The sequence below is a fragment of the Miniopterus natalensis genome, chromosome 1 (genome assembly GCF_054644295.1).
Source record: "Miniopterus natalensis isolate mMinNat1 chromosome 1, mMinNat1.hap1, whole genome shotgun sequence".
NCBI lineage: Eukaryota > Metazoa > Chordata > Mammalia > Chiroptera > Miniopteridae > Miniopterus > Miniopterus natalensis.
In genome coordinates, this window is record NC_142081.1 from 190,204,965 (window position 1) to 190,219,274 (window position 14,310).

General features: G+C 41.7%; 1 long non-coding RNA gene across 2 annotated transcripts in view; it reads right to left on the reverse strand.

The window, feature by feature from the left end:
* The window catches only part of LOC107541224 (uncharacterized), a 99,017-nt gene that overhangs the window by 45,825 nt on the left and 38,882 nt on the right, over positions 1–14,310 (reverse strand). Inside the window, exon 6 of one of the 2 annotated variants that reach the window (XR_015714423.1) lies at positions 8,773–8,861. The exons of the other annotated variant lie outside the window; for it this stretch is intronic. This is a non-coding gene — a long non-coding RNA (uncharacterized LOC107541224). Of the gene's footprint in view, positions 1–8,772; positions 8,862–14,310 lie in introns of those variants that run through there. 2 annotated transcript variants of the gene reach the window in all.

Sequence of the window (14,310 nt, forward strand, 5' to 3'; positions counted from 1 at the left end):
GAATTATACGGTGATTTCTGTGAAAACCATAATTCTGAATTGAATGCCTTTTGTGTTTTTAAACCTCACCTGCATAAACATGAAATGAAATGTGAGTTTTAAAGGGAAAGCCATCTATAATTAAATTCTAGGTTCTTTGTGTATTAGTTTCACTCGTTTGCACGTGTCCACAAGTTTTTGGTTCCTGTTCTGTGAAAAAAAAAAAAATACCCCCCAAATTACACTGGTATCAAGACATAATATATTAAACATGATTGCATACAGAGGTCCTGCTTTGTATACTTGGTTTAGTCTGATTTTTTTACTTTATTTTCGTTTCCTTACTGAAGAATTAGAAAGAAAATACAAAACGTATTTACCTTTAACCCCATCTGCCCAGTATCATCACAGCTGGGAGGCCCAGGTATGCATTTATGTCCCAGGATCTTTCTCATATCAATATAAACCCCATTCCTGACTGTGATTTCACACACAGCATGCTGTGTAACTTCATTTACCCAGGCTGCCTTAAGTAAAAGATGGGCAGGATTATTACGATTTTAACTACTATAATTTCACATGATAAAAAAGCCTTAATTTATCCAGCTCTTTATTGATGACATAAAGTGAAGACTTCTAAGGGAAGCAGTAAGTCTTTTAAGAAATGAAAAGGAAAGCTCTTGAGTGATCCTGGTGGCTAGGAAAATTCTTCCATGAAGACACCCCAGCATAGCACCTCTTTCCCTCTTTGGGGGCCAAGGGCAAAGTAGAATGTGAAACATGGTAATGTTAGGATCATTTTTTCTCCAAGTAGAGGACAGCCAGTCACTAACCGTGTTGTACCCGAATTCTTTCCTGTGCTGTGCATTTTTTTAACCTCTGGTTTCAGATTTAAAGTAAAATGAAAGAAATATATTCCTTTCTGTGCTGATGACAGACCTCAGTGAAATAATTAACACGACATAGTTAAGCCTAGTGTATACAGTGTGTACTTCGCCAATGAGGGTTCCTATTTTAAACCCAGATTGCAAAAAATTACTTTTTTTTTTTTACCATCTTTAACAACAAATGTCTTTTCTCTTTAAAGCTCACACCTTACTCCCAGGTTTATATGCACAGCAGTGTTATCTTAATAAAATCTTTGCCTTCATTTTTCTATCATTCCTTTTAATTTGCCTATTTATTTCCTCTCAAATCTGCAATCATAAAAAGCACTCTTTTCTTTCTATTCCAAAATTGTATGTTCAGATTTTTATTCAGCTAAATGGGATCTGAAACCAGGTTCCTCTCCTTTGTGCATTAATGAGAACACAATAAGTTTCATAATTTAATTTTCTTTATAGATTCTTCAATATGGTGGACAAGAAATAGGCAATGACAACTACCCTAGTCTCTTGAACTCTCAACAATTAAACTAAAACTCAGGCTTACACGTTTTGTAAAAAGAAAATGAAATTTTGTTTAAACTTCAAAGTTAGTTGGAATTAAGAAAGTGAGAAGGAAACATTGAAAGTAAAGATTTGCACACTACCCAACCATATGCTGTCTATAAGAAACTGCACATTCAAGATAAAGATATATAGAGATTCAAAGTAAAATGATGAAGAAAAATATACCATGAAAGTAACAATTTGTTACAGTTTAACTCAAAAGCGGCCTTTTGTGATGGTGCTTGATTTTGACCATGTACATTGCACTCGGGGGGCATGGGTTCCTCCACCTGGTCACGGGCTGCCACGGCTCTGTTTAGGCGGCCACCTGGGTTATTATGCATATTATTGTTCCTCAGTTTGGAAAATGAAGCTTCAGACAGAATCCATTGTCTGTATTTATTGGTTTGACTCACTGTTTCCCATATACATATTCATTGTATTTTTTTTAATTTTTAGCTCTAATCTATCTAGGGCTTTGTGCCCTAGAAACAACTGTAACAAATTATAGAAAGCTGAGAAATGGACCCTGAGCGTCTCAGACTGTGTAACTCCTGGAGGCCCTGACCATTCTGAGAGTATCTCTTCCTCCCAGGGAGGACCCCAGGCAGCAATCGCTGGAGGCATCCCAAATGTCCCCTCGTTGTCCATACGAATCCCAAAAAACTCAAGTCTCCCAAATGCCAAGAAATTAGTGGTCAAAAATTGGGAGAAGCTGCATACTGCAAACCCATGGAGAGCCAGCTTGCATCATGTCAGTCACAGCAAGTCTCCCAAAGGTATTACAAAAGCCTTCAACTTTATTTAACTCAGATCTTCCCAAATTCATTTGAGCACAGGACCCTTTCAACAAAACAGCCAGAAAGACTTTCCCCTTTGTACTTTTACCTGTTTTCCACATTTTCTGCAAGGAACAACTATAACTGGTAAAGAAAGCAACACATGTATGGAAAATGAAACAAAGTTGCCACCTAGACAAAGGAGAATTGCTGTGAACAGCCTGGAACTCTGACTGACTCTCCTCGCCACGTTTTCCCACATGCAAAGCACAACTGAACTCACACTCCCTGACCCAGGTTATTGTTTAGAGCAACATTTCTCAAAGCGAGTCCCACAGCCCATTAGCTCCCAGACATGTAAATGAATGCTTCACAACAAGAGTCTCAAGGTCAAAAACTTGGGATGGGCAAAGCTGTGCTTGGGCTTCTCAGAAACTTTCCTAATGCACATCGCACATCCCTAAAAAGATGGATTTGCTGCAAGTTTCACCAAATTTATCTGACCACAGATCACCTCCTCGTTAGTCATATCCTGAAGGGCTTTTTTCTACCAAATTTACTTTGGAGAACGCTATTTAAAGTGTTAGCTCAGGAAGCGTTTGAAGACCAGAGAGGGCAGGGATTAAAATGGTTTTCAGCAGCTGACTTAAGTCTCTCTCTGAGCTCCAAGAGGTTTGCCTGTTAACTGTCAGGAGCAGCTTGGAAACCAAGGGACTTTGTTGTTATATGTCAAGGAAAGAAAGATGATATTGACATAATGATGATAAATTATATATACTAAATATATTTCCCTAACTGAATGAAAGAGTGTGTGGGTGTGGGTGTATTTTTCCTTTTATTGGGCCAATCAATTCAGTGCCAATTCTGTTCAGAAAACAGGTATAGTGCTGAAGATACAAAAGTGCTTAGGTGAGTTCATGACCTGTGAGTTTGCAGTTGTAGCGATGAAGCAGCCATGCAAATAAACCCAACACTATGGGAACCTTAGGGACAGAGTGACCTTCTAAGCAGCCATGGGAGCAGAGAAAAGGGGCCCGGAGGGGGCAGATTCACTTCAGGAATGGCTAGAAGAGTAGGTTACTGAGCTAGACCCAGGCCCCCGTTCACCCACTGCCTAGCCCTGCCCCCCTTGACAATGTTCTAAAGCATGAAATTGCATCCTGTAAAATTATCTTCTTTCTGTGTCTCTGACAACAGTGGCAATCTCTTTGAAATTTGAATGGAAAGCCATGTTTACCCAGTGGTAATAAAATAGTGTCATTAAAATAAAAAATGTGACCTCTTGTGCTTTATATAGAACAAGAAATTATCACTAATGAAGACAGAAAAATAGAATGGGCTCCCAGAATGAGGAGGGGCTATCACTCAGACCATCCGCGTTGCAGAGGCCCGGAAAATCCTCTTTTTGCTGACTGCAATCTGCTGCCGAAGTGAACCTTTGAACCATTGAATCATTAATTTCAAAAAATTGCATTTTGCCAGCCAATTATTCAGCATTCCATGGCATGATCAATGATGTTAAAGGTTTTCAGTTCATTGTATTAATCAATTAAGCCCAGAATATATACAAAAAACAACTGTCAGCTGATCTGGGCCCCTGCTGATGAACTGCTGTGTAAAACAATTAATAATGAAATAATGCTGGAAAACTAAGGGCAAAGGCCTAATTGATTTTTCAAAAGTAAGAACACTCTAAATGCTCAATTAGTTAATAACTTGCCTACTAATTGATTTCTTCAAGGTGTCTGGCTGGCAAAATTGAGGAAGGTTCTATAATCACTATCCTTCTACAAAAAGCTCGTTTCTAGGCATCCAGGAAGGTTAGCAGATCAATTTAGACTCCCGTTAATAGCGTAGGAAATTTCATCCCAGGATGAAAACAAGCAACTATCAAAAACAAAGAAACCATCAACTAATACAACTCTGGGGAGCACTATATGAAATGAACCAATTTCACAAAGAATGTCAATAAAGTAAATGGGAAAAATAATAAAATGATGCGAATATCTATCAGGGGGGAAAAACAGACATTTATTTACCAAATGGGAAAGGACAATTTTGAGACTGAGAGACTTGTGATTAAAATGCTTTTAATTGCAGGTAATGAACTAAAGAAAGAGAAATGAACCTATGAGGCAGCTAAAAATCCTTCTAATGATTTTTTAGCCCCTATTTCTATATTTGCCCTGTACCGGGTCGGTTATATGACTCTCTGCTAATGGAACCTCATGAATGGTATGTAAGTGATATAACAGAGATTGTAAGTGTTAAAAAACAACAACCAAAAGCATCCTGAATTGTAATTGTAGATTATAATTGTCACGGTATGAATGGTAACGACTAACATTTATTGAGCATTTACTATGTGTCGGCCACTTTTCTAAACATTTTACATAGATTAACGCATTTACTCCTCAGAAATTCCTACGAGAAGTCTTTCTGGGGCATAAGCACGATTTCAAGAATTTGAACACAGACCGTAACGCCCGGCGGCGGGGCCCACGCCCTTCCTTCCTGTGGTTCCTGCCAGGTCTTCCCCTTTAACCTCGCAGCAACCCTGTGCGTTTGGCACTGACTGATCTAGGTTTTGCCAAGTAAGAAATTTTGGTCAAGTAATTTTCTCAAGGGCCACCAGCCAATGTATCAGTGTCTTAGGGACTTAGAGGAGCAGTATCAGAAAACCGGGACTCTGAGCAGGAGTGTGAGCAGACAAGCCGAGCATCCCCACCGGAGGAGCTGGTGACCTCAGATTTTTAACTGCCGAGTTGGAGTCAAACTCCCTAAGGCTTCTTCTCTTTCTCCTCTCTCCCCACGTTTAAGACGACCCCCTGACTTTACTTCTTTTTCAGGGATATCGCGAAAATATCTCTAACAAATACAAGCTGCGTGTGAAAATTATAAAATAGAAAGATATTTGCACGAGTAAGAACACAGAGGTGTGTATAGAGTCTAAGTTCATTACTGTAAATTGCCTCACGTGATAATCAAAACAGAAGTTCGGCTAAAACATGCGTCGGTTGCTGAAAATAATTTCATCCTTAAGAAGCACCTATCAAGGAGGGACGCAGGCGACCAGCGCACTGCAGGGAAGAGCCAGCCGGAAGGCCGCCCTGGGCGGAGGGGCGGGAGTGGGGCCCAGAGGCCAGGCGTCGGTCTCCGACTCCGCAAGCGCGCCACGGGCCCAGCAGCTTCACCAGCGGCCAGCGGCCGCCTGAGGCCCGGAAGGAAGGCCAGGAGCCCCCCACACCCCTCCCTGTCCCGTTGTCCATCCTCTGGGTAGACAGAGCTGCGGACAGACTGAAGGGTGCAGACTGGACCGTAAAGAGCTGGGGCGCCCGCCTTTCCTCTTGCTTCAGCTCCGGATACCTGGGGCTGGGGCTGTCGGCTCTGAATAAAAGGGCCCTAGCTGGGGTGTTAAGATTCTAGCCCAAGGTCGTCTTTTTGTTTATTTTGTCTAGTGTGGTTGTGAGGATTGACCAGGCAATGTATCCAATGTGCCTGCACATAGTAAGTGGCCAGTGCATGTCATCCAACCTTCTTCCCTCTCCTTCTACACACAGACACATACACACACACAGACAGACAGACACACACACACACACACACACACCCGCCGCCCTCCCGGTCACATCCTCATTGCACTGAAGGGACAATCGCGGTGCCCAAGTGTCGAACGGCCATCCTTCCCCAGCTCCGAGTCCCCGTCACCCAGGTCGCATCCTCCGGGCGGCACGCTCTCTCACCATCTCCACTCCTCTCCCCGTGACAACGTGCGACGTGTTGGCCTGAGACACAACCCGGCATCCACTCTCCTTTTCCCCTTGACCTGGACATCTGCGTTGTCTGAGGGCGGGGGTCACATGGGACGTAGAAAACAAAGAGATATCCTGGCTTTAGAGGTCCAGCGGGCGTTCCTAAACCTCGTATCTTAACAATCGCCTTGAAATTAAGTTATTTTCATTTATGAGTGTTGGTATTTCTTACCCCCCATGCCCTCAGAAACACAAAAGTTTGCTTTTCTCTGTGGAAAGTCAAGTGACAAAGGAATTGAGTCACAAATTATATGTCTAACACTAATTGGAAAAGGGGTAATTGAGGACCAGAATTCAATGTTTACCTAGACGAGGGTTTTCTTCTGAGGAGAAAATAGCATCAGCTGCTGGCACACGGTTTTAAGGAGGTGGCACAGGAAATGATGGGAGGGTAGAGGGGAGGTGTGGCAGAAACCACGGGTGGGTTTAGGGGGATCGCAGGGAGGAGGGACCTCAGCCAAGGCAGTGCCCTTGGTGGAGGGTCTTACAAAGATTTCACCAGGACAACCAGCGGCGGCACCGGGGTGGTGAGTGAGCGGCAGAAACAGCGGCGGGTGTGTCCGGGCGGAGAGGACCTGAGCCCGTGGCTGAGCTTCCTTCATCGCCAGGGAGCAGGAGAAAGCCCCCAGAGGTGTCTCGTCCCGAGAGGATGAGAGATGTGACGAGAGGGGACATGAACCAGAAGGGAACTCTCATCGGGACAGGGCGGACCTGAGTGCTTGTGTTAATCTCTTACTGGCAACAACATGGGGAACATCATTAGTGACAACGGTAAAGAACAGCCTTCACACGTAGTTATTTCTTCCTTTAAAAATGCATATTTTTGTGCTCTAATGCTCTTACGTCCCCCTCAATGGGATGAGTTTATTTCAAGAGATGTGTTAGCCTCTCTAGATTCACTACAATGTACTGGAAGTTTTGAAAAATGGGTATGTGGACTAACAGCAATGCCAGTTTGCATATTTTTAATTTGGCACAGATAAAAGTAATTCATGGGGTACACCCGTGTTCACAGCAGCACTATTCTCAATCGCCAAAAAGTGAAAACAACCCAAGCGTCCATGAATGGATAAGCAAATGGCGGTAATACACGCAATGGAATATTATTCAGCCTTAAAAAGGAAGGGATTTCTGACACATGCTGCATGAATAAACCTTGAGGACATTATGCTAAAATAAATCAGTCAGTCACAAAAGGACAAATACTGCTCAATTCCATTTATGTGAGGTGTCTAGCGCAGTCAGATTCACAGAGGCAGAAAGCTGAATGGTGGTTTCCAGGGCCTGGGGAAAGGGGAAGAGGAGTTACTGCGTCGTGGATACAGGGCTTCGGTTTTTCAGGATAAAAGGAGTCCTGTGGATGGGGGCTGGTGACGGTAACCCAACAATGTGAATGTACTTAATATGATTGAACAGTGGCTTAAAAATAGTTAAGACAATAAATTTTATGTTATGTGTATTTTAACACAATTAAAACAATTTTAAAGATGAAAATAAAAGCACAACATTTTGTGAAAGACAAGGACCTTCTGTCCGTATGCACCCAGCTCCTTGCTGGAATTCTTTGCTACACGACACTGGTCTATCCAAGGAATATCTGCGACCGCACAGGGCTATAGAACTGCCAGTTTCACACTGACGTCTCCTGAATCCAAATCTAGTGCTCTCCACATCAACGCTAATAAATGCACATTGGAGCGTAACTGAGGAAACAGCACATACACAGTCATACAAATACAAGTATAGTCGTGTGTGAGTCTTATAAGGAAACAAAGTAATAAATCCATTTTGCGGAGCATTTTAATGTTACCTTTGATTTGTGAATTTCAGACCAATTTATTTTTAAATAAAATTTAAAAATCCATGCCTAGATGTCTCGGATGCCCAATAACTCTACTAAGTCTACTTACAGACTTTGTTCTTTGCAATAGTAGATCAGGTTTACTAAGTGTTTAAATACTAAATGGTTCATTTCCGTCGTCTCTAACTCTAAACCAACAAAAATGTATCCACGGCCATTCCTTTAAAAGCGCATCTGAATTTTATGTGCTGCCTGTTCTTATTGAAGCCCAATAAAAATTTATTTATAGGAGGTATGCATATATTTGAAATAGGAAATAGATGGCTGTCATTAAAATTGGGAATAATTTTCATATTATACAATGTTTAGACATCATTAAAAAGAACTCACGGTTCCAACAGACTAAGAGCTTACATTTGAAGCGGAAAAAAGAACAAACACGAATTGTATGTTTAAGAGCTTATTTTATTACATGCTGCATTCATCTCAAGCTCTATTTTGATGTGAATTTAAGAAGAAATTGGCTTTGTTTCACAGTCGTACCTGGAAGGGTCCTGGCATTTTATGGTAGAAGACTAGTGGCGTGGGAATTAGGTGTCCCCGCTCTTCTGCGATACGATCTCAAACAAGTAATTTCACCTCCCTGGAGCTCACTTTCTCCCCAACAAAGTAAGGGAGAGAGAGCAGTTGGACTCGAGGATCTTTCCATCTTTTATACTCCAGGACCTCATGCTTCTGAGACTTGGATGTGTATGTTAGAAGTACAAGCTGCATCCAGCACTCACGATATGCTCTTTCCTTCCACCAAGTCGGACTGAGCCGGTTCAACTCAGTTTAAAATGACCGAGGGGACCGAGGGCCTTCAGGGATGATGATGATGACAGACGAGATTTATTGAGTTCTCAGTACGTGCCAAGCACTGACTGGGAGGTTGCTTGTAGAAACAGCCTGTCTTCAAAGCCAACCTCACCTCCATGCCTCTTGTAATGTGGCCTTGCAGCTCCACCAATCAGAAGGTAAATGTATCTCCTGGTCCTCTGAATCCGGGCTGGTGTGTCACCTGCTTTGGCCAATAGAATGCAACGGGCACAGTGACATGCCTGCTCTGAGCCCGGATGCCCCTGCATGCTGTTGGAACTCTGCCACCACCCCTGGAACAAGCCCAGGTTAGCCCACTAGAAGATGAAAGAACACGTGGTGAAGACACTTCTGGACACGATCCGTGACCTGTGAGAGCGCCTAGTCAAGAAAAGCAGTTTCCCAGCTGACTCACGGCTAGCCACGGGTACATGAGCCCCTGCGGCCCAGCTCAGCACCGCCACCAAGCTGGAATAATACACGGCTATTGTTTTAAGCCACCAAGTGTTGGTGTAGTCTGTTACACAGCATCGTGGTGGCAACAGATAACTGTTACTCCACTCTAGCCACGTCATATGGCTTCTCATTTACTCCTCACGACAGCCTTATACAAGAGGTATTATTACCCACTTTAAAGATAAGGAAACTGAGGCACAGAGAGATTAATTCCTTTGTCCAAGATTACAAAATACTACATTACAAAACACCATCAATTTGTAAGATGCACCATTATTTTATATACCACTGGTAAAGAAAGAGTGCAACTTAAAATAAGATGCATCCTAATTTCAGAGATGTCAAAACGTGACATCTTTCAGTAGATGCCAGGGGTTAGGTGTGGGGAGGGATGAATAGGTAGAGCACAGAGGGCTCTTAGGGCAGTGAAACTACCCTCTGAAATGTAAAACACCAAGAATAAACGCTAATGTAAATTGTGGCCTTTGGTTGACTATGATGTCTCAGTGGAGGTTCATCATTTGTGACAAAGGCACTACTCTGGGAGGGATGTTGATGGTGGGGGAGGCTACATGGTGGGAATGGGGGTGTAGGGCAATCTCTGTTCCTTCCTCTCAATTTTGCTGTGAACCTAAAACTGCTCTGAAAAATAAGTCCTGTTTTTAAAAACCTGAAAAAGAAGAAATGCATCTTAGAACTGATGAAATGGGGGAGTCAGTGGTGGGGCCCAGTCGTGGGGCTGTTGGTCCGGGCACTTTCACTTATTGAAGTAATTTAAGGCACTTGAGTATTTAATGGGTAGTTTGGGGGTGATCAGCTTTTACAGTTCTCTAGAATGGCAGATGATGCGTAAGGAACCCACTTCTCTTAAAAACCCTTTGCTGATGAACTGGGACTTTAATTTTTCCTCTGCCCAGTTTTGCGAACTGAGCTGTATCCCACATACTCTAACCAGGACTCCCGCGCTTTGCTGTATACTTCATTGCCTGCATTATTTCATTAACATTTCCTGTTTCTAAATCCCTGCCTGGTTGGTTGGTCTCCTAAAAATTCCTCCAATTTATCTATGTCTCTTAAAAGAAATTAGATGCTCACTTACTAAATATAGTACTAATGAGACCTAATCACTAGCGCTGAATTAGATTAATTACCTTGCTTGTTTGGAATGTGACACTCATCAATCAATTAATATTCCACATATGTGTGATTGCCTTATTGTATTCCCTAAGACAGATGAGTCTGACCATGGCTTTGGAGGTAATAGCCCAAGATCATATATTGCTTCTTTCTGCCACTCGCTATTTATATAACCTTGACAAAGTACTTAACATCTTTGAAATCCAGTGTCCTCATATAAACACGTAAATGAGCACATACCAGCCTTATCATTCATAGTTTGTTCAGAGAATCAGAATTACTGGAGGAAGACAATGCAGATATATGGATACAGAAATAAGTGCCGATACAGATGTAGATACCTGACTTACTCTTACACAGTCGTGGGGGCTGAGACCAGCCAGGTGAGGCTGCTGCTGCTTTGTCTGCTGCTGTAGCCCCGAGGCAGCAGGGCTGGCAGTCTAGAAGAGGCGACAAACACGAAGCAGAGAAGGAAGGACAAATAGGAACGCGTGAGGCAGAAGGGAATCTATGACAATGCTCCAGAACCCACAGTGGTCTCACTGTCGCCAAGCTTCCGGCATGAAAGATGAGGGTCTGCTTCTGGATAAACTGCTTCCTTCATCACTGTTTTAAAGGCTACATAATATAATCTTCCCTGGCTAGTTTGGCTCAGTGGTTAGAGTGTTGGTCTGCAGACTGAAAGTCCTGGGTCTGATTCCAGCTAAGGGCACGTACCTTGGTTGCAGGCTCAATCCTGGGCCCTGGTCGGAGCACATGCAGGAGGCAACCAATGGATGTGTCTCTCTCATATCAATGTTTCTCTCCCCCCCCCCCCCACTCTCTGTGAAAAAGCAATGGAAAAAAATATTGTTGGGTGAGAATTAAAATAAATAAATATATTAAAGAAATAATAAATAAATAAATAAATAAATAAATAAATAAGTAAATACAAATAAAGGCTGCACAATCTTCTATGGGGTGTACATACCACATTTCCTTGACCCATCCATCCACAGATGGACACTTAAGCTAATATACATCTATAGTCAATAAAACTGAGGGAGGAGACACAGCAGTTGCTGGAGGTGCTGCAGATCTGGCTGACAGCCATGCTGGAGCGAGAACCCACCTATCCTCAGCAGTGTGCAGGAGCCACAGCAGTGCTGGGGGCCCTGCACTCCGTGTTGCCAGATTGAACAAATAAAAATACAAAAACCCAGGTACATTTAAATTTAAATGAGTAAAATTTCCCATATAAAACTGTGACAAATTTTCACACAAACACTTTTTAACACAAATGTGTCCCATGCAGTAATGGGACATACTTATACTAAAAAATTATTTTTGTTCATCTGTTTTATTGGCAACCTTACCGGCACTGGCCTTCAGAGTATATAAAGGTTATTATCACCACTTTACTTCTACCTTTGAAATCACACACAAAATGTCTCTTGTGGGCAAATCCAAACCACAGTGAGGTATCACCCCAAACCCATTAGGGTGGGTTTAGAAAACAGTCTCTTACGGTACTGTTTTTCCTGCCTCTTACAGTACTAAGAAAACAAAAACAGAAAAAAAAAAAGTTTGATAATGATACAGAGAAATTGAAACCACTGTGCCCTGTTAGGGATGTAAAATGGTGAAGCTACTATGAAAACAGCATGGAGCATCCTCAAAAAACTAAAAATATAATTGCTATATGATCCAACAATCCCCTTCTGGTATATACAAAAAAAAATCAAAAGCAAGGTCTCAAAGAGATAATATATATATATATACATATATATATATGATATAGATAGATATATAGATAGAGATAGAGATAGAGATAGAGATAGATAGATATAGATAGATATAGATAGATATAGATATATAGATATAGATAGATAATGGAATATTATTCAGCCTTAAAAATGAAAGCCCTGCTACATGCTACAATATGGAGGAAGCTTGAGGACAATATGCTAAGTGAAATAAGTGAGTCACAAGACTGTATGATTGCACTTATATGAGGTATGGAAAGGCTGATCAGGCAAAAGCCAAAAGGAGCAACATTAGGAACTTAAAAGGGAACACAACTACAGATGCATTATGGATAAAAACAACATGAGGTTTTAAAAACTCTTGTTTTTCAATAACTTGTAATACTTAAGTGAGAGAAGAATCTTGTAGAAAATACTAAATTACTAGAGCTGACTAAAATAGAAATAGAAATCCCAAATGATCCTAAAACCAATAAATAAAATCACTCACTTTAAATCTTTCTACATAGAAGCACCACGTCAGTTTTACAGTTATGATCTATCAAGTTTCATTTCAATCTTACACAAATTCTATGAAAGAACAGAAAAAGTAGGAAAAATTCCAAGTCATTTTGTGAAGCTAATATAACCTTCACACAAATGGTAGACAAGGACAATATAAGTCCATTATCTCACATATGAACACATATGTAACCCCCTCCCAAAAAAAAAAAGGGTTGGCAAATCAAACGAAGGAATCAATTTAAAAATTCACGATGACCAAGGTTGGTTTATTATAAGAAAGGCACCTGGTTCACCCTGAGAAATGCCTGGTAATGAACTGTTTCTGGCAACATGGCAGCCTGGATTCATACACTGACTTATTCCACCGAAACCAACTAAAAATTCCACAGAACAGATTTTTAAAAGCCATCTTCCAAGCATCAAAGGGCTCAATGAAAAGTAAACTTACTCTGACCAGAGACTGAAGGGAGGTGAGCACCCAGAGACAATGGAACATTGAAGCTACCCTTCAATGTGAGAGCATTCACTGAGTCCTACGAAATTAATCCTTGGTGTGTCACAGTCTTAAAAGTATAGGAAACTATGCTCAGGGCCACCCAAACAGCTGAGACCCCAAAGCGCCTCAATCTCAAAATAAGGGTGAACTAGAAATAAAACTTTTATTCCACACCCTCAGAGGTCTATAGGAAAAATGCCTGTTTGAAGTCAGTCCCATTAGCAAAGGGGAAAAACCCTCGTAAGAAATTTTAACCATAACCAGTTCTTACACTGGTCTGCAATCTGAGCTAGTTGACACTGGGTGGTCTAAAAAACCCCACGTGGGGGTTTAAAACCAACCAGAGAATGGGCAGAAAGGGCTGAAATGGTGTGAGATGGAGAAAAAGGACTTTGGGGGGATTTATATAACCAATGGCCAGGAGGGAAATGAGGAAGGAGATGAAAGTCATACGAGCCAGTTAAAGAAGTTGGGGAGGGGAGAATTTGAGAAGTGAGGTGTACAAGCAGATGGGGTGTATGACAGCAATACATGGGAGATGAAAAAAAGGATATTAATTATTGTTGGGGGCAAAAGCTATAAAAAAGAAAACCACAGACTCAGAATTTTAATTCAAGGCACGGCTACTTATAAGCATCGCATTGTTGGAAGGAAGGAGAGGCCTCGCCACACTGTGGCTGGAGTCCACCGCATGCCAGTGTCTCAACAAGGAAAACAGAAGGCTTTCATTTCTGCCTAAACACACATAAGGCCCCCTCCAAGACTGCCTGTGGTCTGCGGGAAGGAAAGGGCCTCTGGCCAATCAGACAGGGAAGATGAGGCACTTTGATGTTCAGCAGGGGAGGGAAAGATGCACTTTGAAAAGTCATGTAAAAAGCTACTGGAATGTGTTATTAATAATATACACAGCATTTATCTGGCAAAATATTTAGACTCCCTAAAGGATTATGGTATGCATGCAGAGTTGTATAAAATCAAGGATTTCACTGATTATTGAGATTTTGTTTTAACCTTAGAACGTGTGGCAAGTATTTCTGTTGATTGAAGAGGGGTGAGTTCCACACGCATATGCCCCTTTCTGGATAAACAAATCGACCAATTTTTACTTGGACATTTATCAAGCTATAAATCTGCCTTTCCAAAGGTATAATTATCTGTTCATTGTTTGTCTAAAGCTGTTCATTATTTCTTTAAATGACCCTTGAGGGTAGAGAGTATAGTGAGAGTCAAGGAAGGCAGATCTTCCTGGCAGGCAGAAAATAGCCAAGTGGTTTTCGAGTTTGCCACAGTGTCCTGAGGTTACTGGTCTGTTA